This window comes from Misgurnus anguillicaudatus, chromosome 19 (genome assembly GCF_027580225.2).
Source record: "Misgurnus anguillicaudatus chromosome 19, ASM2758022v2, whole genome shotgun sequence".
NCBI lineage: Eukaryota > Metazoa > Chordata > Actinopteri > Cypriniformes > Cobitidae > Misgurnus > Misgurnus anguillicaudatus.
Window position 1 is genome coordinate 34,213,615 of NC_073355.2, and position 14,320 is coordinate 34,227,934.

Genomic DNA, 14,320 nt, shown 5'->3' on the forward strand with positions numbered 1-14,320 from the left:
CGCTGTGCTGCGAGTAATCCTGGTACATTACGCCTTGTAATCTTATTCTAAATCACAAAACCCTTGCTTTCTGTCTCTCCTCTCCCTTAATTTAACGGTGCACAAACACGCTGCTCACCGACGCTGTGGATGCACCTAAAATATGGATCCTTGTTAGAAAAAACACAAGTTAAATAGTTTTTCGGCTCGTGGGCTTTTAATGCTTTAATGAGTGTAATTCTTGCACAACAGTTTCGCGAGTGTTTGCCAGCGCAAGCTGTGTGTTTTTTATATTACAAAGGAGCGGGTCGGTGCCATAGCTCAAACCCTGACAACCAAATAGATAATCAAGAAGACAAATGGCTTCTTTTGGAAGGCGCAGCCCTTGTATTAATTTTCATTTTCTTTTCTCAGAGCAGGTATTGAAAATATAGAGCCGGAGAAAATAACATTCCGTTTGCTGGCGTTGAACTTTACACAAAAGTATGGCCTTAAATTGGTCTGATACATTCCGTGGCACCAAGAAGATTTTCTATTACTTGCTAGTTGATATCAGAGGGGCCTTTTTCGCCACACAGCCCGCTCAAGTCATTTGTCTGCTCTCTCCCGTTATATATGAAATGCTATACCACCAAACAGTTCAAAAGTCAAAACTGCAAGACAGTGAAATTATATCAAGATTATACTCGAATTAAAATGCACAAGTTCATCCGCAATCTGATCCGGTACTAACTGTAAAACTAGCAGCTGTATAAATTTAACACTAAATAAACTTTGTGAACACATACCCCATTTGGTATCCCTTGTGCTTTAAATCTAAAACTTACGTATAAATGTTATGTTCAAACGGTTACACGTTTTAAGCATTTATCTCCCATTGAAAGCCACTCTAGAACTATAATAGGCGAATTTGCGTGTGGCATCTGTATGCACCTTGGAATTCTATTATTGTATTACTTATTTCTAAGAAAAAGAGCTTTGTGCCCCAGTGGTTTGAATGGGAGTGAACAGATTTCTTTTGAGGGCCTCAAAAGTTCACCGCCATTATTTGCAGACATGGACCTTAAGAAAAATGTGAGAATTATACAGAAAAATCATTAATCACCGCTTCTCTTTAAACAAGTCTTTCTCCTATTGTCATTCGGCAGCACAACTGCTCGGACCTTCTGCTAGGAGGGGAGTGAGATCTTGAAGGGCCCTTGAAGACGTTCCCCCCTCCTTCTGCTACCATCTTCTATTCACCAAGTCATGCCACAAGAAAACTTTTTTTTTTTTTGGCGAGGGATGTCCCATGAAGGAGAATCCTCTTGAAATGTTAACACAAGTGAGAATGTTAGCAGGACGAGTGATGGCGGCGTTTAAGGTACAGTACTTTTGCTTCATTTGGATCACTTTCATTGCTTTGAGTTTTATTGGTTTATGGCCTTGTTCTCGCAGTTGGATAGCAGAGGCACATTTGTCGTGGTGTGCCACAGGATGAGTTTTATGGCTGCTTTAACAGAAGGCTGGCTTTTGGAAACCGGCTGTTGTGTGTTTGTGATCGCTTCTTGATGTGTACACAGTTTAAGCGGTAACATGTTACAAGAGTAGCAACTCTGTACGTTTGATGAGTTATATATAAATGGCGCTGAAGTGGTGTGGAGGAGGGAAAATCTACTAGATGTGTATCAACGTCTGTTGTCAGTTCTTACGCGCGTGAACGCGCACGCGTGTGTGTCTTGCATCAACACTGTGAATATGCATGAGTTACACGAGCCATATACACATGTAAGCAATATCTGGATATGTAACGTGCAACATATTTCTATTTTCCCACTCAGCTGCAAATACAACATGGCGCTTGTAACACTTTGTCCTAATGAGTGTTGTTAATTTCACTTTAATTTTTCGCAAGTCACTGTGTGTGCCTCTCACCTAAACGTTTATACACAATGTAAGTGCATATGAGAGAGGCACAGGTGCAAATCGTTTTTGAGAATAAATTATTTGATGCTCTGTTGGTCAAATATGAAAAATACGACCGAGAATGTCTCAAGAGCAAGTGTTTGCCTAAAACAAACGACTTGTAGCAAATTGTTTCAATTTCATGTTGTGTGCTTAGATGAGCACGAATGCTCTGATATAGGCTCACCGCCATTTAACCCCTGTAAATCAATCTCTTGTGCGTATTGGGATAAAGGCCAGTGGTTCTGGTTTACGGTTGTGCTCGCCTCTCTCTGTGGACCTGTGTGGCATGAAGCGTGGCAAGAGAGAAAAAAACGATAAAAGTATAGAAGCCAATACTGAGGGAAGTTGAGGGATGGCAGAAAAAAATCGATTCCAGGAGCAGGCAGGCAGAATGACAGGAGTGGGTTCAACTAGAGGACACGTTTTTCTGACCGATTAGGTCTGTTGCGAAGGTTCAGACTGACCCTCCTGAAACCCTTGACCCGCCGCGGACAGGACTGCGCTACGTGTTACATGGTCAACAAAGCCCTAGGGCGAGTTTGTCATAACAGCGCGGCCGGGGCACTGTAACCCGAGGGCACCATGCTATCTTTTTTCCTCAGACAGTCTAGTAAACCATCGGGGCCCTTAAAACAACAGCAGTCATGGCCTTGCAAAGACCCATTCTTAAACAGCTCTCCCTTCTATTGGGTTGAAGCACTTGAGAAAGACCAAGTAATCGCACGTGTTAAGACTTGCAGAATACACATGAGTTTACCTTACGATTTCCTTTATACGTATTCCAGTAGCTTTAGCTCTGTTAGGGAGGCCAAAAGTGCCTTCCGCTACAGAAATATGACGGCTATTTTGTGTGACAACGCCTCGCATTGTATCATATGCCCCCCTCCTTGTTATACTCTACACTCCCTCCTCTAAACCCTTTAAGGTTTGTTGGAAAGCTCACTCGCTTGGCCTTGTAACGCTGATGTGATGGTGTGGTGCCTGTTTTAGCTCACGCCGCTAATTGCGAAACAAATAGCCCTCGCGCATTGCTGAATTATTATTGTGAAAAGCCACGGAGCGCAGGTCAGCACCGCATAGTCACAGAGATATATGGCCCGCGCGCGCCAGCTTTGTGGGCCTGGCCTGAGATCTCTTGTGTGAGTGTGTGTGTTTTAAAGACACACATATCAAGGCAAAGTACTATTACAATTGTTAACAGTGCCAGCAAAACGCCTCCCCTTCATTTTCTACTTCATTACTAATCTAAGATTATATCAATGTTACTCTAATATTACTAAGCTCTATGCACATGGTTTACTACAACTATTTGGCAAATATGTTTATTTATTTTTTGTTTTAAAAATGCAGACTAACGTTTGCATTTATATTTTAACTCTCCGTATCTCTCCAACTGGGCCCTCTTCGTTCGATATTAATATTTAACTAACTGAATGGTTGCTGCGATACAGATTCCATTATATCCTGAGATAGCGAAGAGTAATGAGTGAGCTCACTAAAGAGGAATATTCTGGTTCTTTATTTTGTACTCTTGTCTTCTGAAAACGTGACTTCTCATTTCAATAGAAAACTAGGAGATCGCACATGCAGGCTGCAGCGATTACTGTCACATTTTATACTATCCTATTAATGACGTTTGCTGATAACAAAAAATAAATATGATACGAGCATAATATATTATATAACATAATACATTTACTAATAATGCAATTGTTTATGAAATATAATTTTATTTACAGTTATACGGTACATAATTGTCCTAATCTTAATTAGTCGTCTTTTTAAAAACGAATTTAACGCATGGAAAATGCACATGTTCATATTTACAAGCAGCTCTCCAGTGATGTTTTGCTTTTAAGAAATATTTTTTATTCTCCAAAAGGCACTGTGCGTTCTTCAGCTTTTGACAGATTTACAGTCCCCAATAAAGGAGGGTATACTGCGCGCCGTAAATCAATCTCCGCCGCTCTGTATAAACCTAGCCTTTAGCCAAACGTGCTGTTTACTTAGGCGCCTTTCAAGATCTGTTATATTCATTGACTGTTTCGAAAATGTTTTTTTTTTATTATTACTAATACTAACAATAAAAATTAAATAATAAAACAATAATAATTTAATACTACAAATAATACCAATAATTATAATATTGCTATTATTATTAATAGTACAGCATTTAAAATATACAATAAATGTGTGTATGTTATATATATATATATATATATATATATATATACACACACATATATACATTTTAAAAAGTGTTATTTCTACATGAACTTAAATATTTTAAACAGTTTTTTTATTTGCTAAATAAAAAATCTAACTATTATCTCACAAAATTTGTGTGGGACGTTATTAGTAATATTATTATTTATTATTTTAATGTATTTATTTAATGTGTAATGTTTATTATTTAATGTGTAATGTTTTTCTAGTCCGTTTTGTTTTTCCACTTTTCTATCCTAATAATAACAATAAAAAAACACAATTATTGCTCTTAATATGCTTTTAATGTTGCCTTATATACAGAAAATAATAATAATACATATTTCATATTTATAGCATTTAAAAATAATTGCAAATGCAATAGTTATCCAGTCAGAAATTAGGACAATATTCTTTTAGTAGTAAACAAAGCAACTATCACAGAGCCACATGCACACTTCAATCTTGATGGAGAGTAGTAGTTTTGTTGCCGTTTGTGGAATATTATATACGTTTATACTAGCGCGGTTATATTGCATGCAAGAAAATTGCATAATTTAAATCGCATGCTTTGCAAGAAAACGCATAATTGAAAGCTAATCTATGCACATAACGCTAATTGTTATTGCATTTGCTTGCTTTGACGAATAATCTAACCGAATTGGCTAAAAACTACATTTTATACAGGGTTGCTGGCTAAACTAAAAATGTGCATTTTATTCGTTCCTTCGAGCTATTTTGACTGCTGTTAACTAGAAAAAGGTGGTACAGACTCTTTGCTAGACATCTTCTGGGCACACAGCAAGTCGGGCTATTGTTTGACCTTCAAAGTCTCAGTACTGCTTTTTTCTTTTGACTCGGTCCCAGGTCTATTGTTTCCGTTTTGCTTCAGCGCCATACAGAATGCTATCTTTACCATTGTTGGTTAGGGCTCATGGCAGGATCTCCACACGAGATGTTCCCTTTTAAATTCGCTTGCTACCTGCCTTTAATTTGCACTGCACACTAACCGCATCAACCAAAAAAATATAAATAATAATAGCCTAATAAATAAATGTAAAACATCTGACCAACCATTTAGAAATCTACAAACTTGCGGAGATGCTCACTGCATCGAAAATGTATAAACCGACTTAATTTATATACAATTATGACAAGCGCGTGGTTGTAGTTGTAATATGTTCGCAAAAAATCAGTGATGAAAATTGGTTATATGATATCAGTTGTAATGCCAGCAGTCATTCATCAGAGTGCTTGTTATCGCAAGTATTTCTTCAGAGAGAGAGAGAGAGAGAGGATAACGAGTCTCTCTTATTTATCATTATTCTAATGCATATTCAAAATATTGTTACAATGAAATCGGATGACATTGAACTAAGACATCAGGATTTAACATGCAAGACAAAAGTTTGACTTAAAATTTCTTCCACAGTGAAAAAACTATTCAATTTCGAATGCAGTTAGAAAATATATTCAATATGAACTTACAAGATTTCACAAGTTTCAATACATCGTTTTTAATAGCACAATTAAAACAATTCCAAAACACAGATCACACAATAAAAACACTTAATGTTTTAAAGACAGAGAACAATTTCTATTACTTTCTGGTCTGCACATTATGATTATGTTGTGTATCACATCTCACCGTTTACCATGTATATCCCATGCGTGTACCATAAGAAAGTTTTATAAATGTATGTATTTTATCTTACTATATAGAAATTTTAACATAAAAGACAGAACTGCATGTGTGTAGCTGTGGAGTGTTGGGTCATAGTAATCCCGGGAGCGTGCAAGCCGTGGTGCCCCCATCCCCCTCCTGGTCACGTGATTCATTAAATAATTAATGCAGTGGTTGCAGAATAGATATGTATTCGTCAGGAATATCGCAGACATGGTCTCCTAGTGTCTGACGTGAAATTCAACTGTCCTTTTAAAAACAAGTCCTATAGCGGAGCGAAAAAAAGCGCAGGCAGAGACCCTCGCGGAGGCTGCAATAAAACAAATTTGGACCAGGGAGCATCTCACCGTGTGAATCTTGTGAGTATAGAGGAAACGGGAACGCCACTTTTATCGCCGCCACCGTTCCTGGCTTGCCCGAGTCCTTGCATTTATTTGCTGTTTTGTGGTGTTGTGGTAAATATCGTCCAGAAATACTCATTCTCGCCATCCCTTGTCATCATGTATGTGTGTCTCACAAGCCCATTCCATCGTTTGAATTCAGCTGCCATCAGGAGTGATGCGCCATGCAATTTCTCTACACTATACTCCATTCATATGAATGCATACTTATATATATTTTGAAAAGCAGCGTGCTACTCTTCCTTCCTCTTCGTCCATCATAACCCATCTTTCTCCCTTCCTTTGCATGTCCTTCTCTCTCTCTCACTCTCTCTACCGTCTTTTCAGCTAGCTACTTCGCTTGATTTATAGTGATATGTGTGTCAGTGGCAACGGGGCTGCCTTTGTGTATTTGTGAGGGAGTTGTGTTGTTTATGACCGTCTGTGCGATAAATCATTTCTCTTAGAAAATGATGGGCGAGCGACGATACGCGGGAATGAGGAACAAACTCACTGGATTAACGTTTAACTCGCCGGCTTTTTTTATTCTAAAACGGCCGGTGAACCCCTCGCTTTTGCCCTCTCCCCTCATCCTTAAGCCCCCCAAGTTGATTATCTCGAACGATTTACGACAATGGTTCAGCGACTAATATGAAGGCTAAGTAGCTGCAGGTCTTGAGGTACTGAATATGCAATTACCAATTAAGGGGAGATTTGTTTAAATTTGGCAAAACGGGAACGCCTCGTAGACTCATAAGTGTCCGCACCCGCCAGGAAAATCATAGCTAGGGGTCATATACCTGGACTGCAGCTGTTTTTCTTCATGGTATAAAAACTTAATTTAAGTACTTATACTGAGCATGAAAGGGCAGCTACATCATTTATTCCTATTCTTAAATATACCATCGATAAGGTTTGATTGTCCTTAAGCAGAACTAGGGCCAAAGACTAGCCTCTCAGACAAAGATGATTGTTTCTTTATTCAAACATTCTTTGTAATGTGCAAAATACATAAAACAGACAATAAAAGTTTATGGTTAAAACTAGACTTTCCGGTTTGGTTGACTAAATGCGACTTTCAATGGCCACTTTTCATTGTTTCAATTCCTCTATAAATTATAAGTGATTTCAAAAGTGTGCAAAAAATAGCAGAGGAATCTGCCTCATTGGCTGGTATGATATTTGAACTGGATTCCCCCCACCCGTTTGCGCACGAGGGGGAGGCTTGTCAAGTGAACGGCTTTACCTGTAGTAAATCTTGTTTATGACGTGTTAATGTTGTTTCTTAGAGATGATAATAACTGACCAGTGCACATGCGCCGCTGAAGAAAACCACAAACAAAGAATTTTGTTCTTTATTATTTTATTCACACAAATACCTAGAAATAAAATAGAATAAATAAATCACTGCATTGTTTATTCTTATAGTAAAAGAAAAGTTATATCTGATTTTTTTATTGCAATTATATAATTTTGTATAAAATAATAATAATAAAATATTAATAATAATAATAACAACAACAATACACTGGATAGTTAAGAGGTGGTTTCAGTCTCAGAATTGCCACTGTTTTTTATTCGTCTTTTCTCCACCTGGGTAGAATAAACCTTTGTGTAGGAAAATTAGAATAACTCATTGCCTCCTATCAAATATTAATGGGCACACCCGCATGGGCGAACACTTTCAAAATGTATAATTCCAGCAGCGCTCCTTGTTGCCGGGCGCCGTGTCAAAAACAATATCCGAGCTCATTTTGGAGGATGCGCAGGGGGCGAAGAAATGGGACATTTTTCGTGCAGGGACTTGCCAGGCGCGTATCTCATATCTGATTTCATGTGTTCAGTGACAGTTGAGGTTGAATAAATGATTCAAATGCCAGTCAGTTTGAATAGACATTAAAAGTCTCCTTCCAGCCAAAAGAAGAAAACATTTTGGTTATGCTCATTAATAGCTAGGACTACCACAAAGTTCTCATGGATAACGAATAAATAATATTTATGTAATCAAATATGTATCCTGTTAATAGACGTATTACACTAATACATTTAAACCACCCAACCATTTAAATTACAATTAATGCAAGCAAGTGTCCTTAGGTTTAAAACACCCTTGAGGAATCCATGGAGTAAAACTAGGGTAAAAAAAATATAAGCGCCTTTCACCACTGCAAATAAGGGAATAAAACATAAATCCCACGACAAAACAAACTCATCCTAATAAATGCAGAGGCCCATCAACTAATTATGTGTTTATATAATTGTACTTATATGATTGCCCTTTGTATAGTGCGGGGGTGTTTATGCTTGGTGGACTTTTTCCTGGATTTTCAGACAATATTCCAATAGTTCAACACTAGCCCCCAGCCCTTGGGTTAGATGTCGGCCATATTGTTCTTTTATTGCTTCCAAATGTACACCAAGATGGAGCAATGCATGCGCTAGGTCACTTTTTCGCTATTGAAGTCCCAAACCTTCTGGAAATTTGGCTCGTTTAAAGCAAACCGTACTAGACACGATAAACAAAGGCGCAATGAGAAAATGCATAGTCTTCAGTAATTAAAAAACAGTGAAATAGTAATGTAAAATGAGAGAATTTGCGTTTGTTTTATATAAGATTCGTGTAAACCCTACCGTCTTCGGTGGAGCATGTAGGAGCATATGCAGCAAAATAGTATATAAAAATAATGGACGTTCCATAGTCCATATACCGTAAACATTTTCATATAGCAATGCCATGCTAGAAAATAATCAACCACCAGTAAATCAGGTAAGGTGTTTATAAAACGGTTTAATTCTCCATCGTTTCTCTGCGTTGACTAGATCAAATGTTTTGGTCCCAAAATGTAGTTTTATGTTTTAGCTATTGGTTTCGCCATTTTATTAGGACAGTAGCAGCAATTGTTCGAACGATTTATTTTATGTTAGCTTAGGTGAGGTGTTTCCCCTGTCTCGTAATGCGGGAATAATTACCCATTTGGAAATAAATCAATATCAAACCTCTCGCTAATTCATAACGGTCCACACTGAGCAACGATTGAAAGCACATGAAAAATGACCGGTGAAACGCTATCCAGAGGCGACGCGGCGGATTTTCATCCATTTGAGGTGCATGGGGAAGCGCGATAAGAGAATTCAGCCGGAAATGTTCAAGCCAACGTCTGCCTTTTTATGCAGTGGCTAAGAATAGCATGGATAAGATCATCACACTTTTAAATGGTTATAATTGAACTTCCACGTGCGCGTGTGTTGTTTTCTGCTATCTCTGCGTGGGCAGTGTACAACCCAGCTCACAAAAGCCTTTAAGAACCAAAGCCAAGTGCAGTGGCTTAACTTGCAGGTTTGCAATATAAGGCTATGCAGGCAACAGGATTTAGTGTAAAGCTAGCGAAACAAAACCGCTACCGAATGTATCCAAACCTGCCTTTGGAAAGATTGAGCTAGCTTATTATTAACGCAATGTCCACAGATTTACTTTTTACATAAAATAAAAAAGGACATAATAAACGTGTTGGATATAGACAGGAAGAACAACAATTATCGGAATGAGGTTGACCGTGTTCGCCCTTGCAGAAGCCTGCAGGTTGCAATAACCATATGGCCCGTGTGTTGGCCCCGTAACCGTGCAGTTCCCTATTGGACAAACGAACCCCGTTGGCTTCTCCACCCAGTGTGTCCTGTCAGTCCACTGGTTCACCAGTTCACCGTGTCAATCCACCCTGCTCCGCGCAAGCAGCGAAAGACGGAAAGGAAGCCTGAGAGTAAAGGGGGAATCTTTTGCCTGATGGTGTCTGCGGCTTCTTTATACGACAAGATTTAATACCCGGGTTTCGGCTGAAGAAAAACGTTGAGCTCCGGAGTATGGTTTTGGACGCCTGAGTGGAGCATTTGCACTTCCGAACGCGCCTGTAAACATTCTGATCCACAAAGTTGCCAGATTTCATTGTTGTAGGTAGACTTGCAAAACGAAAAGGAAGCTATACACGGTGTCTTCTCGCATTGAATCGCTATATATGTATATTTACATACATAAAACAATCCTTTCGAGGCAGTCAATATTTTCCGAGGTTTTTGTTATTTCCAAAAACAAGAACTTATCTTCGGCGAAGAGACGGGGAGGAATGCTGGATGTCAGGTAAGGTTTGCAAGCTTCAACTGATGCCGCATGCCTGGACTCTTCCTTGTGCTCTTCTGAATACAAGTCATTAATTATCCGTTGTGTGACCTAGAGTCATCTCTGGGTGTGCCCGAGTTCCAAAACTTTTTTGTGTCCAAACAATCGGAGACACTTTCCTTCAAATTGTCAAAATTTTGCCGATTCATTAAAATTGTCCCTTGCTCAGAATCTCTGCTAAATTTTAAACCGACGTTATAACTAAAAAAATGTGCCTATATATACAAATCTTCCGAGACAAAGCGTAAAGGCCTATTAATTAATCTTAAAAGTTAGATGAAAATAGTAAGGCGCAGGAGATTTATGTCCTAAAGAGGGGAATGCTTGCTCTATCTGCTCTTAATTTCGACCCTTGTATTTTGTTTTCACTCTATCTGCGCCACAGGTATCCAAAATTTACACCATACGACCACTACGGCTTGTTGTTATTTTTTAATTTTGCTGTGTGTGAAACGAACAGTGTTCCTGTAGCGTGCACTGCAGTGTAGGAGGTGGAAACATGCAGTTGTTACCTTAGGTAATTTTGGGGTCATGTAAAAATATCTCTTGCTAGTTTGTGTGAGGTATTGTCGTCAAGCTGATTTAATTGTGAATAAAATATATTTTAATAAAATGTCACCACATTAAACACATTTTAGTTTACCTGACAAACTTTTTTTAAGTGGAAGGCCCAAGCTGTCTAAGGTAACATATCAGCGGCTAATAATTTTAATGTTGCCTGAAGGTGGATTATTTAAAAACATTATGTCTCTTCTGAGATTCAATAATCCATGAGCGTTTAATTGTGGACTCTTTATAGAAAACCATATCAAATAAACAATAGACGTTTTGCCTTATCTAACACATCAGGTTGAAATTCTGGAATCGACAAGATTTAATATGGAGATTTACCACGCAACATGTCGAAATTTGTCTGTTGTCAGGAATACTTTTGTGTGCATTTGTGTGTAAAATCATGAATGAATTATTAGAGACAAATAATTATTTATAAATTTTCTTCCACGTTTTAAAAAACTTTAGTTTATGGAAATTACCGGTGGCATTTCTCATTAGTTTACTTGGGATGAGGGAACTTTCTGTCTATAATCACTAAGCAAATGCTCTGGAACAAATGTTGTGAGATCAAACAGGTAAAAACTAAGTTGTCTTGCAGACACATTGCGCACAATCACCAAATGTTAAATGTTTTCCAAGCACAGTAAAACAACCCTCTCAGTCGATCCAAAGTATTGCTTTTGTAGTTGTCTTTATGCAGAAAAAAGACAATCTGTAAACCAGCGGTTTCTTCGAACAGGCGTGCAGGTCGGAATAAACCCACAAAACTCCAAGTGGCTATAATTTAATTGATTTTATCATAAATCACTGACAGTCCAGAGAGAAGACCAGAAGGAAAGAGCAATTTAAAGTACAATGCAGTCTGTCAACTAGGTCATAAAGCTACAAATACGTATATGTATAAAATTTATTTTTATTTTATTATTTATTTCCTAGTAGTAGAGCAGTATAATTTAATGTTGTTATAATTATTGCCTAAATCTGTCAATATGCTACAAAAGTAATATGCTACATAATTTTACAAAGCTTAACTTTCCACATGCCACACAAACAGGGGCAGACCTGGTTGCTATTACTCTAAGTTAAAATCAGTTTCAAATGCCTCTAACAGGATGGAGTTGAATGTTTTCTGCTCATTTGTCAGATTGGTGAGGTTGGCAGTTTTGAGGACCCTAGGGGCATAGGCCTTGGTTGACCCAAAGACCCTGACTCTTCCTCAGTCAGTGTCTTTATTCAGAAAAAAGTTAAATATTATCCATCCCATGCACAGATGGTCCTTAAAAATTAACTTTGTGTTCGAATGGCTGAAGGTGCCACTTTTAAGAAAAGATAATTTGCATGTGTACTATTTAAGCTTTGGGCATTGCGCACGTTGTAGTTTTGTAAACTATTCAAAGAGATTCGTCAGATAAACTTTATAAGGCAAAATAATTCAGAACGGGTATTAAATGGTTGTAGTGCTAATGAAAACATGTGGGAGTGCTCATTTAAAAAAACCTTATGACGCCACGTCAAAATATCTCAATAACTGATGAATTAATTAGCGTGTTAGAGATGATATTCGCGGATCGCTGTGAGCATCATGCACAGGTCAGAACGAGACATTTGTAATGCAGAAATCTTTAGTTAAGGCTATGTGCGTGGGTGTCAAAAACCAAGCCCCCTACCCATTCATTTTGCCTGTGAGAGTAGAAAAGATTGGCCACAGAAGGCCTAGCGTATATCCAGCGGCCTCACACTGAAGTTTGTGGTGTTGAAAGTTGCGTGTCATCCGCCAGAATGCAAGAGAAAAGAAGACATATCTAGCCGCTCCCAGTTTAAAACAGCCTCCTCTCTCGGCATTTGGGTATTCTAAGCGTTCGAGCTCATTTCATTTGAAAGCTTTGGAATCCAACGAACGGACTTGATGAAAGCACGCCATTTCTGTGATGGGGAGGCGATATAAATCTTTCTTCTGGTTGACACACGATAAAATGGGGCAGAAGACATTAATTACGATCAATTGTGGATTATAAAACCTTATATAAAAGTGGATTTATTAGACAATGAGAAGAATTGTTTCGTCTGACGTATGCGTGTCAAGTAGGCTAAGTGAAGGATTCAAGGGCGCTTTATTTTGGATTTGAAGAGAGGGTCTCTGGTATCGCCCAGTCACTAACTCTACTGTTCACAACCGCCTGGTAATTGCACAACAAATGGGATGTGGTCAGCTTTGCGCGAACTTCCAGAAGGTGCCAAAGTGGCTTTTTGAGAGCCTGTGAACGTAGAGGACGAGAGATTAATACATAAATGTAAGACATTACAAGGGGATTCCAAACTACTTCTCATTAATCATTAATCTGGTGAGTTATCGCACCTCCACCGAAAGGTCAAACTGCAAACCCTGTGCCAATCTGTCAAAGCCACGCCGTGCGCGTTTTAGTTTCGCGGATTTATGTTCGTATTTACGTGTTGCGTTAAAGTTTTGTGACGGTGAGCGTTTTTTGCAGTTGAACAATTGTTTTACAGATGCCGTAAGACCATACAGCTGAGGGTTGATGCAATATTGAAGGGTGAGAGGGAGGGCGCAGGAAAAACTTGATAATACACATAGACTTGAGTATAAATGTGTCCGCGGTGTGAACTATGCAGTTAGAGTAACTATTTAAATTATCGGACTAACAAAGCGAACACTTGCTCAATGCCATTGCATCCACTTAATATTAATTTATATAAATGATGCAGAAGTCCTTTGTTGCAAAGCCCGCATTAATGAAAGCATGTGAATCCGGTTGTTGTTTACCTACCAGATAGCCCGAACAATAAATCTAGCATACGTTTTTCGCGCATTAAAATATAAGCTGGTTCTGGTTCGGCTAAGTCGTTGCTCTCTGGTTGCTTTCTCTCCCATTTTCCTCACTAAAATTGGCTCATCAGCTCTTCTGGCTGGGAGCTGCCTCCTCCCTTTGTTCTGAGAGCAGCAGCGTTCCTGCTTGCTGGGGCACGAGCACCCTTCACTTTATAGGTAACTTTAGGTTAGTCCAGCAAGGCTGCGGGTCGCTGGCGTGTTACCGGGGATTAAAATCAACCCAAAACTACCCGGACAGCGGTTGAAACGGGCCCGGGTGCTGGGAATGGAATCGAGCCAACGGCTTGCGTAAGTGCGGAGATGCAATAAATAACTTTATAGCGCTGTAGGCCGCAGAGTCGGGGAGGTCGGGGGAATCCTCGTTTTGATTTATGTGTTTGGGGTAGCTGTCACGAGCCGGCGAACGAAACCGTCCAACGTTTTTATTCCACTTTTAATAAGCGCTGCTATGCAGACCAGCAAGGCCGTTTCATTTCATTTCTGTTCAGGCCATCGCCTACTGTATATATCCATTTTCGGTCCTCCAGGGCTCCTGTTTGGATTAAGGGCTG